Source organism: Lonchura striata, chromosome 1 (genome assembly GCF_050655825.1).
Source record: "Lonchura striata isolate lonStrDom1 chromosome 1, ASM5065582v1, whole genome shotgun sequence".
Classification (NCBI taxonomy): Eukaryota; Metazoa; Chordata; class Aves; order Passeriformes; family Estrildidae; genus Lonchura; species Lonchura striata.
In genome coordinates, this window is record NC_140703.1 from 116,100,741 (window position 1) to 116,120,382 (window position 19,642).

Sequence of the window (19,642 nt, forward strand, 5' to 3'; positions counted from 1 at the left end):
CTGCATGCAGCAAAATTCCAGGCTTGCCATTGAGTCTCTGCTTGCAAAACAGCTTTACATAAGCAGCTTTTATAATGCTCCATGAAGATCAATAGCTTCAGGTTGACTTATTTGTTTTGTTTTGTTCCCCTGTTGCCACAGTACTCGATTGCAGGCTGGAAAGTTGCTTTGTTGTGTCAGATTCTACCCAAAAATATCAGGAAAGATAGACCTAGACTTGCAAAATAAAGGAGAGAGAGAAAGGGCAAAGGGGAGAAGGTTTTTGCCAACCTCTCCATAATAAATTTTGGCAGCTGTGACACCTAACTCTGTATTTATAGCCATTCCCTAGCCTGACACCCAGAAATGGGAAGGTTAGCAAGTGAAAGAGGAGCTTTTGCAGAAGAAAGCAACCTTAAATATCAGGCAGCTTTTCAGAACATCTGCACCAGGTTTGCCAGATTGCACCATGGCAATGTTAGACACCGAAAAATCCGGCCTTGATGTGCAAATAAGGGGGGAAAAAAATGGGGGTGGTAGGCTGGGAAAGAGAATTCCCTCTGGTATTCTTCCTGCCAGAAAACAAAACCAGACAGCTTCCACCCACTGGTGTCTCCTTATCTTCCCTTCAGCTCCTAATGGCTTGCTCTGCAAAATTTCCCCAGCTCCAGCACACCAAAAACCCTCTCGAGGATTTAAAATTCCCCTCAGATTAGCAAATGTTGACCCTCTGACAATATTATCATCTTGTGTGAACCAAAACTGTTTGGGCTGATCTTTAAGCAGACATTTCCAACCACATCTTCCCTTGCTGCTGTGCAGGAAATAAAAAATAAAATTAAATTAAATTAAAAAAAGCTTTTTCAGTGTTGCCATATGGGCTGAGGCAATATCTAGACTTTCACTTTTTAGGCCAGGCAGGGAAAGTGTAATAACAAGAGGAGGAGCAAAGGAGGCTCTAGGCAAGGCTTCTCCCAAGCTGCCAGATGATTTGTTCCCTTTGCAGATCAAAACACCCCCGGGCCTGATCACAGAATCACAGAATCCTTTAGGTTGGAAAAGACCTCCAAGGGCAGGTCCAGCTTTGAATTTTCATGAGGTTTTGGTTTATGGTGGCACCTAAAGAGCCACAGGTCCAGGACTCTCAAAGTGCACATTTTAATCATAAAAACAGATGAATTTTTATGTGCTCATGAGTTATTTTGATATCTCCAGGTAAATGCTGTAGTTTCGGGAAGGTTGGAAAATTCTTGGCTTGCAGATAAACAGGGATCCTTTGAGACAGGATAAAAACTCAGACTATTTAAAATAATTAAAACTTAGAGTTTATGTATCAAACACTATTCTGTGGCCAAAATTCTCTTGCAGACACATTTTGGATTTCACTACTTTTCAATTACTATTTACTAGTCGTAGTAGTAACTCCAACTTTTGAACTACTTTTTAACTACTTATCCCTTTCAGAGGTAAGGAGGAACATACACCAAGAAAAGTCAACATTTCAAAACTTGAAGTGAAGAACCAATGCCTCTGGCCCAATTTCATGAGTCCAAATGCTTTTTTTTCTGTGTTGGATTCATTTTTCCAGGTGGGTTTGGAGTCCCCATCCCTGGAGGTGACCAAGGAAGGCCTGGAGGTGGCACTCAGAGCTCTGGGCTGGGGACAAGGTGAGGATGGGGCACAGCTTGGATTTGATGACTTTGGAGCTCTTTTCCAACCTCAGTGGTCCTGATTTAAATCACACCAACATGAATCTGCACAAACTGCAGGATAAGGTCATGGGAATACTACCTGCATTTCCATTTTGTGCTGGGAGCTGTGGGTTCACTGAAATACCAGTGGCAAATATCCCCAAAAATGCCTCCTAGAGATGTGGTGGTGAGAGATTTCTCCATATAAATGCTCTGTTATTTTGGAAAAATGAAAAGAGGAGGGGGATAAGGATGTGCCAGAGCCTGGTTTAGGCAGTTTGTCTCCATAAAATCTCTCTGCACAACCTCCAGGGAATGAACAGGAGATGAGGGAGAGCAGAACCCTCCTGAGGGCTCATCAGACCTGAAGTTTCTTTTAGGTGCACCAACCTTTTTGGGATCCTCTCCTCAATGGCCTGAGTAGAGCAGCCTCCTAATTTAAAACCCAAAGTAAATCATTTAAAGTAGATGTGCCCATCCCCTCCCATCAAGCCATTCCTCTGCTTTTCCCATTGTTTTACCCTCCAAAACCAATTCCAAAATCCTCAAGCTGATACTGATGCCTTGTGAAGGCTGATCTAGAGCAGAGGCTGGGCAGAGCTACAGAACAAAGCAGGGATTTATTCAAGGATCTCCTCCATGGATCCACCTTGGGCAGCACCAGAGCCCAGCCAGGGCTGCACCCAAATGACCCAAAATGGTCCCAAAATGCACGAGCGCTCCCGGGGCTCTCCCTGGGATCAGTTCTGCTCCATTGGCACCTTGGAGTTCATTGTCCCATTCCAGCTCCAGCCCATCAGTCCCACCCTGCTTGTTTTTCTCTCTCCAGCCCACGCTGTTTGTGCTCCTGGGCTGAGGTTTGGATCATTTGTCCTTGGTGCCCAGCTGGAGCAGGAATTGTTTTGTCTCTGCTCTGTGCACAGAGCTCAGCATCCCATCATGTGAAACTCAGAATTGCACACTAAAGCAGCACAGAATCTGAAATATATAAAAGCTCAAACCTGAGGCATCAATACAAACTTTGCTTCCTGACATAAACTCTTCCCTCAGGCACGGCACAAGTCTGGGGAATTCAAGTTGTTTCTGGGACTGTGTGCCCAAAGGGAGCTGGGAGGGAACAGAGTCAAAGCCCATTAACTGGAATCACCTGAACCAGCAGATTTAGGCACTGCCAGCTCAGGTTCTGCCTTGACCTTCGACTGGAATGGCAAGGGAAAGGAAATCTCAGCAGCTCACCAGTCAGGCATTTGCCTGGGACTTCCAGAAAGCAGCAGGGATCCTTTCAGTGTGTCTTAGCACGAGCATTAATTCACCCTGAGAGGCTCTGTGGGGAGATTCGTGGAGCTGACACTGAGTAAGCTGCAACTGAGACAAATAGATCGAAGGGGTACAGCAGGCTAAGTATAAAATAATTATTTGTGCACCTGTTCCAGAGCCATTTCAGGTTTTGTGCCCCAAGAGAAAAAGTGCCATTTGGAAAGCACAAGGGTTTGTGTAATGAAATGATGCTGTTATGGTTCCAAGCTCAACCTAACCACTCATTTGCTGCTTCTCCTGAAATATTTTAACAATTAATAGAGTTAAAAGAGCCTATAACCCATCACATTGTGTCAGGATGGTGAAGGCAGAAAGGATAAGATCCTACATATCCTCATTCTACATAAACCCTTTCTCCATTTTGAATGTGCCCAGTGTTCCTGCTCTGCTGGCAAATGAAAGCAGGAAAAATGAGTAACGAGTAGAGGAGGCTCTAGAAAAGCAACTTCAGCTTGGAGAGCAGCTCCTGTTCCAGGAGATTTGGTCCTAGCACAAGAGAAGAGATTTAAAGAACAGTAGTTTGCAGGAAGAAATTTAGAGTTGTGCAAATCTCCCAGGAAAAAGAGGCCTCATGCTGCTCTTTTCAGCCAGGTTCCCTTTTATGGGAAAAGCTGAAAGAACAAGAATGCAGCCATTTTTTAACCTAACATGATATTATAATACATCCACCACACAATTGCATGGACTCAAATGAGATTTCACAGAGAAAAAAGAATTTATTCCCAGAAAGTACATTAGGAAATGTAGGAAGGTGTGAAGAAAGGGTGAGGTGAGAAAGGAAATGCAAATAAGGAGATTTTACAAGCTAAAGTGGTGCTGGTTTGAAGTATTACTTTTTTCTCAGGAGAAAAAAATTAGATCACTGATGATCCATGGTCAGAGAGCACAGATGGAGCTGGGCTTGCTGCTAAACTAAGACAGAAAATGAAAGAGAAAGTGATAGGACTTTTGAAAGTGCAAATTGTTATCATTTACTTTACCTGAAAATCCACAATCCCACTCTGCTTCCCTCTGACTAGGGGCAAAAGTTTGCAATATGGTTAATTTATCACAGTGCAGACACAAAAGGTGAAGCATTTCACCTTTTCAGCAGGTAGAGCAGTCTGGAAAGGATGATGATGATGATGTTGTCTGGAAAGGACTTCTGGGCTCTACTTTCCAGCCAGATTTTCTCAGCAAAGAAGGTTGAAGTAAAGTATCTGTTGATGTCTGGAGGTGTGCACCTGCCTGTTTGCCTGGCAGCTGTTCCAAGCAGGAATATGGCATCTGTTGGCCAATTTCAGCTGAGCCTGAGACGGGAAAGCAATGCCAAAGGCTCCATCAGTGAGGAGGGGGATGAAGGTGCTTGGAAGATTTGCTCACGATGTGAGATCAGCCCTAGTTATGCACCAGAGAGCTGCGGGACACAAACCCTGGTGTTCCCTGGATGCACCTGTGGATCTCTTCCTTGCTGTGGGGCAGTGAGGCCCTGGCACAGGGTGCCCAGAGCAGCTGTGGCTGCCGCTGGATCCCTGGCAGTGCCCAAAGCCAGGCTGGATGGCTCTGAGCAAACGGGGCTAGTGGAACGTGTCCCTGCCCACGGCCGGGGGGATGGCACTTGGCGATATTAAAGATCCCTTCCAACCCAGCCCATCCCACGACTCCGCGATTCCTGCGCGGGGAGGGCGCCGCCGGCGTAGGCGGGACGCTCCGGGGCAGCCGCATCCCGGCGGGAGGGACAGCGCGGGGTCCCCACGATCCCACCCAGACCCGCGGAGCACTCTGCTCCCTTCAAACCCGCGGAGCGCTGCGCTCCCTTCAAACCCGCGGGGCGCTGCGCTCCCTTCAAACCCGCGGGGCGCTCCGCTCCCACCCAGACCCGCGGGGCGCTGCGCTCCCACCCAGACCCGCGGGGCGCTCCGCTCCCACCCAGACCCGCGGGGCGCTGCGCTCCCACCCAGACCCGCGGGGCGCTGCGCTCCCACCCAGACCCGCGGGGCGCTGCGCTCCCACCCAGACCCGCGGGGCGCTGCGCTCCCACCCAGACCCGCGGGGCGCTGCGCTCCCACCCAGACCCGCGGGGCGCTCCGCTCCCTTCAAACCCGCGGAGCGCTCCGCTCCCACCCAGACCCGCGGGGCGCTGCGCTCCCTTCAAACCCGCGGGGCGCTGCGCTCCCACCCAGACCCGCGGAGCGCTCCACTCCCTTCAAACCCGCGGGGCGCTGCGCTCCCTTCAAACCCGCGGAGCGCTCCGCTCCCTTCAAACCCGCGGAGGGCTCCGCTCCCACCCAGACCCGCGGAGCGCTGCGCTCCCACCCAGACCCGCGGAGCACTCTGCTCCCTTCAAACCCGCGGAGCGCTCCGCTCCCACCAGACCCGCGGGGCGCTCCGCTCCCTCGCAGCGGGGGCGGCGCGGGCGGAGCGGGGCCGCCCCCGCGGAAGGAGCGCGCCGCCCCCGCCGCCCCGCGCCGCCCGCAGAGGGCGCTGCCGCCGCCCGCGCCGCGCTCCGCGCTCCGCTCCGCGCCCGCCGGGCCAGCGCAGCCCCCGCGCCCGCCCGCGGCCGCTCCGCGGCGCCGCGCCTCCCCCGGAGCCGCCCGCTCGCCCCCCCAGCTCCGGCGGAGCCCCGCGGCCGGCGGCTGCCGCTGCCCCCCCGGGGGTGCGCGGCTGGCGGGAGGTGGGCGAGCGGGCGTGGGGAATGGAGACGCCCGACAGCATCCTCGGGGCCGTGTGACAGCGAGCGGCGCTCAGACGCGCGCACCGAGCCGCAGCCGGAGCCCCGCAGCCGGCGCAGCGCCGGGCACAGCCGCCCTGCCCCGTCCCGTCCCGCGGGGAGCCGGCATGGAGTGACAGCAGCCGCCAGGTAAGCGGGGCTGCGCTACCCGAGGGGACGCCGCGCGGGTGACGGGGTCGGGGCTCGCGGGTTCGCTGCCCGTGCCTTCACGGCTCCTTGCCGCCGCGTTTCTCCATCTCCCCCCCTTGCCCGCAAAAACGCCTTTCCTCGATCCCCCCCGAGCAGCCACGGCGGCCGCGCCGAGGGATTCGGGGCGCGTTACTTATGTAACCCGGGGCGAGCAGCCGCGGCCGCTTCCCGCTGGGCGAGGGGCGAAGCGGCGGAACCGCGGCCGCGGCGGGCACGGCGGGGCGGCCCCGCGGTCCCCGCTGCCGGCTGCCGTCGCGGGAGCCTCCCGCGTGGGATCCCCGTCCCCACGCCCTCGGGCAAAAGCGCCGCCGCCGCCGCCACGGGGCCGGGGCCGCGCCGGCTTGCCCCCGGCTCCGGGGCTCGGCACCGGGCACCGCGGGCCGGGACCACCGGGGGCCGCGTCCCGCCCGGCCGCCCCCTCCCCAGCGGTGCTCCAGCGGCGGTGGCCGAGCCGGGAGAACTTGAGAGCGGGGAGGAGGCGAGGAGCGGGGGGATGATGCTGTTTTGGCTGCTCCCGTCTCACTTCTCCGCCGGGAGGGCAGCGCGGGGAGGATGCGCTGCTGCGCGGAGCTGAGCTGGCTGCGGGGGGCTGAGGGGAGCCGGGGGAGCGCCGGAGGCAGCCGGGGAGAGGAACCCGAGCCGGGATGAGGGCGGTCAGCGAGGGGACAGCCTCCCCCGGGGGACACGGGTGGCGGAGGGGACGGGGGTGTTCACGGAGGGGTGCCCGTCTCTTCTTGTTCGGAGGGAGAGCGAGCTCGGTATCACCATGGCGACCTGAGGGAGGAAAGAGCTAAATAAATAAATAAGTAAGGGATAACTCCCCCCCTTCTTCCACTCCCCCCGGCCCTCGCCGTCCCTTCCAGGCCAGGTCCGGTGCCAAAGGTGGGGAGAAAGATACCACGGACAAAACTTTCCTCTCGTGGTGAAAGCGGGCGGCGAGGGGCCGGGGGAGCGCGGTGGGGAAGGGGCCACAGTTTCGGGGAGCCGGCGACTCCCGCATCGCCGTGGCCGGAGCATCTTCTCCGGGAAGCTGCTTCGGGGCTTGCTCCTCACGGCTGCTTAGGATGCTTAGGGTGCCTCCCTTTCCCCCCACGGCTCCTCGAGCTCTCCGCCAGCCCCGGGGCTCTGCCTTCGGCTGCCGGCCCGGCCCCGCTCCAGCACCGCGGACAGCGGCGGCGGAGCGGCCGCGGGAGCGCGGGATGCGCAGAGCAGCGAAGCTCGGGGGCTTTGAAACGGGAATTCTGCGCTGGGAAAACCGGGAGAAGCCTCCACCGGTGTCCCCGCTGTTAGAATCCCCCCCGAGCCGCTCCAGCTGGGCGCCAGGAGCCTGAGGAAGACTCACGCAGGGCCACTAAACTTTGCTGAGCTGAAGGAATGCAGGAGCTGGGAGCAAAGACATTTTAAAAAATGACATCTTTTCCACCAGCTCGCTGGAGGTTGTTCTTTAGGGCTGTTTTGCAGCGGTTCTCTGTAAGGTGTTACAGGTAACTGCATCCCCCAGCAGGACCGTTCACACACACACACAACAGCCGTGCAGGGAGCCCTGCAGAAATCGTGAGAAATGCCTGCCCTCGGCTGCTTTGCCTGCAGGAAACGCGGGGAGAAAATAGCACTTGGAAGGAATTGCACTCCTAGCCCAGGGAGCCGTCCCACTGCTGAGGGGCACGATGGCACCGGTGGAGTTTGTGCCGGTCGGTCGTGGTCAGCTCTGTGCAAAAACCCCTCCTGACAGAGCCCTCTTTTCCTCAGACAGCCGGTGAGCAGTTTAAATAAACAGAAAAAGCGAGGGGGAAAGAAGTGTTGGGTTAGTGATAGTGCACCAACAGCCAGGATGCATTTCTTGCTCGGATGGGTTGTAAATCATTGGCTCAGCTCACCTATACCTATCTCATTCTAGCAGTTACATATGCAGTCATTACCTCAGACTAAGAAAAAATTAGTCTAGAAAAGCAAACAACATAATTAATACTGTTCACTGAGGGAGATAGAGATGGATTAGTCACTTTAGGGCTGTTCACTGTGTCAGGATGTTCGTTTTTCATTAAGCAAACAAAATTTATTCGATCTTGCCTCGGTGCTGATAGGCAGTAAACTATAGGTACATGGAGAGTTATTGGTTTGGAATCCAGATCCCTGGCCTCTCTGGGTTGTGCTTTAACTATCAGCAATCTATCAAATCACACCAGGACCTGTTTCCTGCTCTGCCTGCCTTCCTTCTTGCTTGTAAATTCTCTGTTTCAAAGAATTCTGGAAGAGACAAACACATAGGTGAGTCCTAGTCAAGTATGAGAGTTAACTGGGGTTTTTATTTATTCCTGCGATGCCCAGGGCAGGCATTCCTGGTGGGGCTCTAGTGGAAGGTATCCCTGATGATCCCTAAGATCCCTTTTCACCCAAATCATCCTGTGATTCCCTGCAGAGACTCCTTGCTGAGAATAACAAATCCTCTTTCTTGTAAATCCACATTTTGCCCTAACTCTGCTTCTGGAGTGAACTAACGAGTTAAGCCTTTATGGAAATGGAGACCTGGATATTTTAATGCTGGGCCTCCCATTTCCAAGCCTATCTCCCAGGGAATTTGGGAATAAAGGCCTGAACTGTGAGTACAAGCTGGGGAGCTCATTACTTTCCTGTGGGAAAATGAGAAGTAACAGAAGCCAACTCTTCCTAAGGGCAGTTACCAAAGCATTTGCAATACTTGAAGTTATTGATTTCCTTACATAAGGCAGGGCTCCTGCAGCGTCACAACAATGCTGTCAGATCATTATCAAATGATTTTGCCTCATAAGCAAATAAGGAAAGAATTAATTATAGCAGCACCAACCCAAAAGCCCCACAACCACAGCCTCAATTAGTAAAAGGCTCAATTCTTTGTGGGATTCCTGCCAGTGCATTTGCACCACATTCCGTTTGAGCTTCCCAAGATACATAATTTCGCTGCAGAAAAGACTTGTTTTTCACTAGCATGTGTTTGGAGCCTTCTTTTGTAGTCATTTTGTTGAAATGTGGTACTTCGGAAGGAAAATATGAGCTCTCCTTCAAACTATGTAAGAGAAACAGAATTTCATTTACATTTTCATAAAACCCCCATCACAAAGGATATATTTAAATATTTCACAACAGGTTTAGATATAAGCTTTATGTTCTTTCTTTCACCTCTCAGGAACTCTAGACACTGTTGGTGTAGGATTACTGTGTTTGTCATGATCTTCTCATTGTATTTTTACATTAAAAAACCAGTTTTATTCAGGATTTGTCTATATCCTTCTATAAAAGCAAGAAGTAAAATAATTTATATTAATACTCTCACAAATAAATTAACTTATGTCTTAAGCAGCTGCACTTGATGCACTGTAAAGATCCCATTTCTATTGTATAATTTCTTTGATTTTCATTGCTGTTAAAAGCTTTGCACCTCTGGTCAGTGCCTCCATCACCTTGCTCCAGGATGTTGCTTTTTATATGGGACAATGAAGCCCTGGCAGTTTTTAACAAGATATCAGGTTTAGGTTAATATGTTACATTTATGTGAATGTACAATTTTTACTGGTGGAGGTAGTTTGATACCAGAAAACAACATTCACAATATATTAAGTACCAATACTTATGTATTGATTGTGCAGAATGTGATGTTTCGGAACAAACCCCTGATTTACCAAAGAGCAAACCCAAGGGAAAAGCTTTCATCTCATTCCCTCTTGACTTTCTGGAAGATTTTTTTGGCTTTTTGTTGCTTGGCTTTTGGAGGTTTTCTCCAGGTGCTTTGCTAGAATGCTGCTGATGTTGAAAATACAATTTTTTTTTTAATGTTTTATTAATAGCTGGAATAGAAGTATTGAACAATTGGAGGTTATTGAATCCAGTTTTTCCACACAGCACTGCAATTTTTAATGATGCCCAAGGACTCCTGACAGAGCCTCATGACTGTGTCATGGAGTCTCTGCCAAAAGGACATCCCAAACCAGCCCATCCCAACCCCACACTCTGCAGGACATCCATGGGATCAGTCCTGTCCATGCAGGTTCTGGAGGAGAAAAACCTCTGTGATCGAAATTCTTGTGAAGAGACTGGAATTTTAGTGCCCTTAGCATGGCAGGAGTGGATCCTGTCCATAAGGAGGGTCAGAGCACCTTTAACTCCTCCTTGAACTCCTCACCCATGATCTGCCTCGCAGAATATCACCCAGGGCCAGGGGAATTTGGCAGCTGAGGAAACACACCTTGCTTCCATTTGGAAAGGTCATTAAAGTGGATTTTTTTGCAGTCTATTCACGAGCTCCTACATATGGCCAGCAGAACATCCTGTCCTCAGACACAGGACAAAAATCAACAAAGCGGGGAGATTTTCAAGTTCTTCAAAAATAGGCGATTTCTACCCTCAGAGTCTCACAATGCCCAGTAAAATTGAAGAATTATGGACTCAAAGAATGGTTTGGATTAGAAAGGACCTTAAAAATCATCTTATTCCTGCCCCCTGGACCTTCCCCCAGAGCCCCATCCAGCCTGGCCTTGAACACCCATTGAAAATCTTCATGAGTGCAAGGGCTCTTCACAGCCCTGACTGCACAAATTTATGCCAGAGGTTGCACAAGAAGCTTTAACATAAGTGCCAAGGGCTGGTCAGAGAAGTTTTTTTCTGGAGTATTACTCCAGCGAGCTTTGAATTAAAAAATAGCCACAAGGCAAAAGCCCATTTTGCTGCTATTTTCCAGTTACAACCTCAGGTTAGACATTAATGGTAGCTGAAAGTCTATATCCACAATATCCACCAATCTTCAGCTGGAAATTATTTACTTCCAAGAAGTATTTACTTTCTTGTCTCACTCTGGAGGGAAAATAACAGAGTCTGTCCAAGGGCAGAGCATGCCTTGCAGTCAGAAAAACCTTAACATTTGCACACACAGCTTGCAATCCACGGGAGTAAATTATGATTCCACAGAGATTTAACGGTTTTTTTTTTAAATCATCTGCATTAATAACTCTGTGTATCAGTGCAGACAGTGAAGGCTCAAATACTTAAGCCAGGGAGCCTCTTCTTAATCCAGTCAGGATTAATAAAAGGCTCCCCACCCTTTCTGGTCATGTCCATAGTGAGGGAGCTCAGCTTCAAACTCTGGCACCTCTGTGGACATGCACGCCCTCAGAAAAACCTCTCAGCCTCAGGAAGCCTCTGACTCATCCTAAAACTGAATTTTCTGGGTGCCCAGGGAACCTGTGGCTGCCTCTGGATCCTTGGAAGTGTCCAAGGGCAGGTTGGACACTGGGGCTTGGAACAACCTGGGACAATGGGAGGTGTCCCTGCCATGGCACTGGATGATTTTAAGGTCCCATCCAACCTAAATCATCCTGGTGATGCCTTGTGAAGGCTGAGCTGGAGCAGAGGCTGGGCAGAGCTACAGAATAAATCAGGGATTTATTCAAGGATCTCCTCCATGGATCCACCTTGGGCAGCACCAGAGCCCAGCCAGGGCTGCACCCAAATGACCCAAAATGGTCCCAAAATGCACGAGCGCTCCCGGGGCTCTCCCTGGGATCAGTTCTGCTCCATTGGCACCTTGGAGTTCATTGTCCCATTCCAGCTCCAGCCCATCAGTCCCACCCTGCTTGTTTTTCTCTCTCCAGCCCACGCTGTTTGTGCTCCTGGGCTGAGGTTTGGATCATTTGTCCTTGGTGCCCAGCTGGAGCAGGAATTGTTTTGTCTCTGCTCTGTGCACAGAGCTCACCATCCCATCATGTGAAGCTCAGACCCACACACTAAAGCAGCACAGAACCTGAAACATAGAAAAGCTCAAACCTGAGGCATCACTGGGATTTTATGAGTTTGGGTACAAATATAAATGTAAATGTAAACTTTGCCATTTGGCTTTGAGGCCTGATCCTCATGTTCCCCATGGCTAAAGGAGGTTAGAGACAGTTTGGGTGGGGAGAGGTTCTTCAACACATCCTTGGATACAGCTCCACAACCCATCACAGGCCTGCAGAAACTGCCTCAGCCTTGAATTCATTTCATTTCATCATTTCATTTCATTTCATTTCATTTCATTTCATTTCATTTCATTTCATTTCATTTCATTTCATACCCTTTGACCTATGTAGGGTCTTTAAATTCAGCTGTGCCTTCAGGAAGAGTAGCCCCAGGTCTGGTTGCTCCTGCCACAGCAGTGATGGCACTTCAGAGATAAATAAACACTGGGGATCAGAGGTTTGTACAGCTGCTCTGGATTATCCCACATTCCTCTCCTCTGTAGAGACTGTTGGAGGCTGACCTGAGGAAGCCTACATGCACAGGATTTTTTTGGGATTCTCTGGAGCAGAACACTGAGGCTTGTTTCCTGATGACAGCAAAGTGCTGGCATTTGTGCTGATTTCTCAAAAAAAAAACCAAAAAACAAACAAACAAACAAAAAAAAAAAAAAAAAAACACACACACAAGAAAATTATAAGGGTGAAACAGGAGGCTGAGGGAACGAATGGCATGACGAGAGCCTGCACGAGAGCATCGTTAATTCAGTGCTCTAATCAACTGTGTTCTGCAGTGCTTTATCACAACCATCCCTGCTTCAGCCTCTCCAGCTCAGAGCACTTTGCAGCATTGCAGGAAATCCTCTGCTTTTTGCTTCCCATTTTAAAAAATAATTTCATTGTGTCTTGTCAATACAGACAACTTTGTCAATGAAAGCAAAGGAGAAATTATCATGTAATTTTGTATTTATCATAATCAAGAGCAGGGTTCATTAGAACAATGAGCAATTGTCAAATTATTTCTGAGTAGTTATTTGAAGAATGAGAAAAGGGTATTTCCTACCTTACTGCTTTTTCTCCCAACATCTCCTGCAGACACACAGAGTTTGTAGTTTCTATCAGCCTGCCAGATCAATTTCCCATTCCTGAAAAGAAGCATTTATGTTAAATTATTGTAATTAAGAAGCTCCTTACAGCTCAATAGCTGTCTGGCCACGCAGAGGTAATTCCCCATCGATTTCCATGGGGCCAGGTTTCCACAGGAAGATCTTCAAAAGGCACTGCCTGCTTTGGGAGTGCAGCTTCCCTGGGCTTCTTAGAGAATCTTAGAGTGGAATCATGCAATCATTAAGGGTGGAAAAGATCTCAAAAGTCATTGTGTCCAAGCTGTGACTGGTCCCCACCTTGTCCCCATCCCAGAGCTCTGAGTGTCACCTCCAGGCCTTCCTTGGACACCTGCAGGGATGGGCACTCCAAACCCCCCCTGGGCAGCCCCTGCCAAGGCCTGAGCACCCTTTCCATGGGGAAATTCCTGCTGCTGTCCACCCTGAGCCTTCCCTGGCACAGCTTGAAGCCATTTCCCCTTTTCCTGTCCCTGTTCCCTGGGAGAACTTCCCCCTCCTGTCAGGGAGCTGTGCAGAGCAATGAGGTCTGCCCTTAGTGCATCAACAAAAAGAGCTGGGCAACTCCAAAAAGTAATTTTATTCCACCAAAAACCTCAGGAGGCTTTTAGAGACACCACAGTTTGGTGCCTCAAGTTTCATGGGATGCCTCGATAGTAATTAAATCAACGTGGCCATCTACAGGTGCAGAAGGTGTGGGAGACAAATCCCTGTCTACAAAGCTCCCTCACAGAACTGTACCCACTAAACTTCCTTGTGCTGTCCTGCATCACTCTCCTCCTGTCTGGCTGATAAAAATACCAAGTTTATGTAGAAGTCAGGCTTATTTTTATCTCACGTTGTTCCTGACATTGTCCAGCTGCAGCCTGAAGTGGCTCAGTGCCCCTTGGTCTCAGAGGTGGCCTTGGACTCTCAGAGCTGGAACCAACAGCTGGGGCAGGGAGGACACAGGTGGGCAAGGGAATGGGAGGAGAAATTTTTAACTAATTAAAAGCAGAGGCTGTTTAATTATCTCAGGATTGCCAACAACTGCAGCTGGCTGTGGATCAGTGTCAGTGCAGAGAGGGAAGGGAAGGGAAGGGAAGGGAAGGGAAGGGAAGGGAAGGGAAGGGAAGGGAAGGGAAGGGAAGGGAAGGGAAGGGAAGGGAAGGGAAGGGAAGGGAAGGGAAGGGAAGGAAAGGAAAGGAAAGGAAAGGAAAGGAAAGGAAAGGAAAGGAAAGGAAAGGAAAGGAAAGGAAAGGAAAGGAAAGGAAAGGAAAGGAAAGGAAAGGAAAGGAAAGGAAAGGAAAGGAAAGGAAAGGAAAGGAAGTTATGTCAGTTTTGGTGTGTTCTCAATGTGCTGCTGGCTTTGGCTGGTACAAGTGCAGGAGAGCAGAGCTGTTAGATGAGAAATAAATAAAATGTCTCATTTAATTCTTCATTGAATGGGAGCTGGGGATTATCAAATCTTCAGCCAGCAGCACTTGCAGAGGGGAGCAGGGGGAAGGAGGCAGCTGGATCCCACCAGTGTCCAGCAAACTGGGAATGTCCCACCAAACCCACCCCAGTCTCTCCAGCAATCTCCAAATCCAGGGCTGGTGTGACTCACTGCACAGGAATTCCAACCCTTCAGGTAGTTAAGTTTGTTCAATAAACTAGATCCATGTTTGTCTCAGCTGAGTATCCTGCAGGGAAGTGAGCAATCCTTGGGAAGCTGCTGAATTCTATCTATGAGGCATAATTTCATTAAAGCATAAAGTGCATCCCAAGCCTTCCATGATTACAGACAAAGCAGTGTTAATCCACTTTCCCCCAGTACACCAAAGTTACCACTAAAAGCTGCATGAGAAACAAGCAGAATGTCGTAGTGACCAAGAAAATATTCCAACAATGTCTGGAATATTCTAGTGATGGTGGTTGTAATTATGTGTTTGACATTTATCATGTAATTTTTTGTTTGTTTTTGTTGGTAAGGATTGACTTACTGTAGATGTTCTCCACACATTCACCACCACTAAACTTCTCCCCAAAACAGGACTTAAGGATTTAAAGGTGACCCTAAATTTCTGCTGCAGTTCCAAATTCTGGGTCTGGCTGAGTTCTTCATTTCTAGCTAGAGGAAGGAAAGCTATATATCAAAATATAAGATGGTTAAAATTTGGAAGGGGTGCGAAGGAGGAGAGCCTGAGAGAGAAGGGAAAATGACATTAAAAAAAAAAACCCAAACCTATAATTGGATCATAAAGACTCCCCATCTTTGGAACAGCCCATTCCACAGTTCTGGGATGGCTCCCTGGAATTTAGGTGACCTGCAATATCTGGATATTGCTAATCACTATTTTCTACCCCTTGCACGTGACAAATCTGTGATCTAAACTACAGAAGCTATTCACTGACCCAATACCACCAAAGCATTTGCCTTCTGGATATGCAGAAAGTATTTTTCCTTGAATAATTATTTTTAATAAACTCTCCAGAAAAGAAAGAGGACCCTCTGTGTATAAGCAGCAAATGCTGCATTCCAACAGTGTTTGCTGCAGGAAAGAACTTTGCTCTTCCATGGAGTAAGACACAGGGACAGCAGATGTGAAGCCAATTTACCTCCAGAACTTTAACTGAAACACCATATAAAATCAAAGATTATTCTTATTAATAATAATAATAATAATAATGTTTGCAAAGAGCAGAACTCATGGTTTGTTTGTTGTTTTGTTTTTAATTCCAGCTGCTTTCAGAAGCCAGACTAGTGGGTTTGAGCACAACTCAAATATTAGAAGAGAATTAAGCAGGAAAATCAGATAGGGCCTTAGAATTACAGCAGAGGAAAGATTTATGATATTAATATGAACAGAAATAATAATAATAAAAGAAACTGGAGGAAGCCTTGCAGGAAATACTCAGGGATAGTAAAACCCACCAAGCTGCTACAGAAATAGAATCACAGAAAATATGAGATCTGCTGAATGCATTTTAGTCAAAGAGCATTAAAGTCTCTCCGTTCACGTCAAGGGGTTTCATATCAGACCTTAAATGTAAATTTATTTTAAACAGGCTGGTATGTAGGAGAGAGAGGTCTGACATGCAGCTTCCTTAGCACATCCCAGGATGACTTCATTCCTTCAGACTGCCATCAGAAATATTTGTGCAATCCAGCCCCAACTTTGCCTCTGTTTGTGCTTGGTCGGTGTAAAAGCAGAGCCAGGGAAGGTGATCCAACAACACATTCCAGAAACCCCTACAAAAACTCCAAATCCTTTCCCACTGTGGTGATTTTAGATGGAGTTTCTCACCTTTGGCCACACCACCAGCACATGGTGCTCCCATGGGAGCTGTGCAGCTCCCCAGGATTTAGGAGCCCATTTTGTGCATCAACACAAACATCTACCAGGAGCTGCAGCCTGAGTGTTTCTGCAGGATCTTTAATTAAGATCAGCTAGGTCCAAAGCATGGATCTGGGAGTAAATACAAAAACAGATTTCAAAGCAGCTTATTTTAAAATTAATGGCTGTTGGCACCTGCGTGGAACGTCAGTCAAGAGCGGTCGAGGTGAGCGCAGCTGAAATGGTGAAATAAAAATATTAAGCCATCTGTTATGCTTTACAATGTTATTTTTAGAAATGCAGAATAAAGACAGATTTATTCCTACTTCCCCTTAATGAAGTTTTCCAGAAATAAGTAGTGCACTAACAGGCTCTTGACAATTTATGGCAATAACCAGTCCATAAAAAGCCCATTAAAAGGCCAAGTGATGTTCAAATCATTAAATGTGTAGGCAGGGCCACCCCATAATTTTCAAGACAAAAACCAGCCCAGAAGCTGTGCAGTTGGAAAAGGTGGGAGCAAACAGTGGCAACTGAAATGGCAAGAAAAAAAATCTTCATTTTGTTCTTGAAAACAACGCCTCAGGCACTCTTCTTATGAGCAGAAGAGGGAGAAAAATCCAACTTCACTGTTTGCAAATTACACAGAGGAAGAACTTTACATTCCACAACAATTTCTGGCTTCTGGGAATTTCTCATTCCAGTGAAATCTGAAGCTGAGTGAGGCTGGACCCAAAGCACATATTCCACATTTCATCATCTCACAGTCTAAAATCTGCATTTTTGTGAGCGGACCTCGGATGAATTGACCATCATTAATGAAGGTGAATCACCAGGAAAAACCACAAGCATAAAACAAATCAAAACAAAACCCCATACAAAAAAGAAAGAAAAAACCACCTAAATTTCAAACCTAACTGTCCAGTTCTAATTGTAATTATCAAAGCCATACTCAATAAAATAGAATTAGCATTTCTTCTCAATCTCACACACCAACGTGGGAGGCAAAAAGGAGGGGATCAGTGTAGTTTGATGCAGCTGGATAAAAATAAATTAATGATTAGTAGAGAGGTCAAAATTAGAACTGTTAGAACTAAAGGCTTAAAAAAAAGTTTTAAAACTTTCTCTCCCCAAATAGAAATGTTCATAAAATTAATTGGAAAATCAAGTGCTTTACCTTTATACTGCCTGTGATTCTTTCCCCTGAGCCAATAATCAAGGATTTAATTATGTACAAGCACATAATCTTGTGTGTCTTCCCAACTTCCAGGATTTTGGTGCATGTGGAAAGACTCTTGTCCAGTGTATGTGCATTTATTACTCTAATTTAACACCAATCATGGATCGTAAATGAACTCAGGAAAAATCAACTAAAAAAATAACAAATGCAAGAATTATGATATAATTTCACAAAATCACAGGAAAATAGGAGTTCTGGAGTCCTCCAAGGTGCCAAGACGAGGGAACAATCCCATTCCTCAGCCATCTGTTCCCCAACCATCCCAGTGCACCTCCAGCCTCCACTGCTGGAGGCTGCTCAGCTGATCCACGTGAAGCTGGATGTTGGTGGAATTCCCAAATTTTATCCCAGGGTGGGTTGGTTCCCAGCCTGGGTTGATGCATGGGCTGCTCTTTTCCAGGTGCAGGACTTGGTGTTTTTCCTGTTTCAACTTCATGAAGTTCTTGACAGCCAAATATTTTTATTTTTTTTTTGGCTGAGTGACATCCCTGGGCATCCTCTGCTCCTCCCAGTTTGGAGTCAGCTGGAGGCTGAGATTCCTTTGGTGCCCCAAAAGAAATCAAAAGGAGCACCAGGAGCTGTGAGATTTTAATCTGCAAACCCTTCAAAGGCCAAGCCCATTTCCCACTCCTCCTTACAATCCATCCATCCACTCCATCTGTCCTTTTCTTGGCCAGCAGAACTGTGGGATAAAGCTGAAAGTCTTGCTAAAAACTGGCTGCTCTCCCCTCACCCACAGATCCAGACATTTTGTTGTAAAAATCTGTCAGATTGGCCAGCCATGGATAAATTTATTTTCTGGAGAGGTTGTGGAATCCCTGGAAGTGTCCAAGGTCAGGTTGGAATTTTTCTTGGAGCAACCTGGGATAATGGAAGGTGTCCCTGCTCATGGCAGAGGTGGAACTGGATGAGCTGTAAGGTCCCTTCCATCCCAAAACATTCCATTATTTTACATTCTACAATTCTAAATCCAAGCTGGCTGTTCCTGACCATGTTCCTGTATTTCATCTTTCTGGAAATAGCTTTTTTTGGGACTATATTCACTAATTTTCCCAAGGAGTTAAGGAAAGTTAATCAGCCTGTTGTTCCCTAAATCCACCTTCTTATTTTCCTTAAAAGGACAATAAATCATTTCCCTGTTACAGCCATAGGGGAATTTATAATGTAGTTTGATTTTAAATGTTCATTATTCTAATTTTTAGACAACATATTCCTTCCACTTAGGAAGGAATCCACTTATATTTTCAATTCCTTCCACTTGGAACATCCTTTAGTCTCTTGGTGCTAACTTGGCTGATTCTCAGGGTATAACTTGATTTTCTGTGTGAACAGTCCATCATTGGATGATTTCTTGGCAATCTTTTTCAGATTTTTGTCACATTTCTGGAAGGTTTATATTTCATTTCTAAACTCCAATCCAGGAATGGGTTTGGAATTTTCCTTTGTGAGGTATTATATTTATGAAATTCCTGCCCTCACTAAATATTTTAATTCTATCCTCTCCATGTGCACCTGCGCTGGAATAGGAGTCATTTGAGAAACTTTCAAGTCATTTGCAACAAAATAAAGGCCAGTAAAAGATTTTAATCATTCAGTTGGCAAATATTTGTTGTGTGAGAAGCTCTGCACTGCCAGAGCCCACAGAGAACACACAATTTTCCAGGAATTTTGCTTTAGTTACTTCTGAGCCCTCCTTGTTTGCTTCTGATATTTCCAAGTGGATATTTTTGATCTCAGCCAAACATAAAAGGTGGCGGCTGCTTTTGAAGTGCCTGAGAGTTTCCCAACTCATTTCAGTGGGAATAAATTGAAACCCTTAATTACATTTTGTCATCTCTATCAATCTTTGTGGAAGAACTTCAGCACAGTGGTATTTTCCTCATAGGCATATCCTTGTGGGATAATAATTGAAAATGTGAATTAACTGCATTAACTATCACATAATCAGGGTTTTTTTTTTCCTAACACAGTCAAATTTCTGATTGACTTACACTGCTACAGCAGTGACTTGAATTAAACAGCTGCCATTTTGCCATTAAAAGCAGAGCAAGAGAATTACAAGAAATTCTGAAACAAATAAATCCTTGCTCCATTCTGCTTTTGTACAAACTCTTTTCTCCAGTTTCTCTCTCAGCTTCATGACTACAGACACCTCTAGACCATATCCAAAGCTCATCAGAGCTGTTTCAGGTGCTGAAATAAACTAAATATTCGTTATTAACTCCCCCTCAAGTGGCTGATCTCTGCCTCACCTTGTTCTCCCTCTGCTTCTTCTCCTGCTTCTTATATCTGTAGCAAAAAAAAAGGGAAAAAAAAAAGGGAAAAAAAAAATCTTTTTTTTTTCATTCAGCTTTT

General features: G+C 47.5%; 1 protein-coding gene and 1 long non-coding RNA gene across 3 annotated transcripts in view; one reads left to right on the plus strand and one right to left on the minus strand.

Annotated features, from left to right (window-relative positions):
• The first annotated feature begins 5,603 nt into the window (after window positions 1-5,603).
• KCNJ6 (potassium inwardly rectifying channel subfamily J member 6) overlaps window positions 5,604-19,642 on the plus strand; it is a 165,376-nt gene continuing 151,337 nt past the window's right edge. For both annotated transcript variants that reach the window (XM_021527465.4, XM_021527466.4), the window contains exon 1: window positions 5,604-5,826. The gene's annotated coding sequence lies outside the window, so the exon portion shown is untranslated. The remainder of the gene's footprint in view (window positions 5,827-19,642) is intronic.
• Window positions 6,387-13,796, minus strand: LOC146768842 (uncharacterized). The gene is made up of 3 exons (XR_014957164.1): window positions 13,550-13,796; window positions 12,691-12,772; window positions 6,387-6,660 (listed from the first exon to the last, which is right to left on the minus strand). It is a non-coding gene; the product is annotated as an uncharacterized LOC146768842 (long non-coding RNA).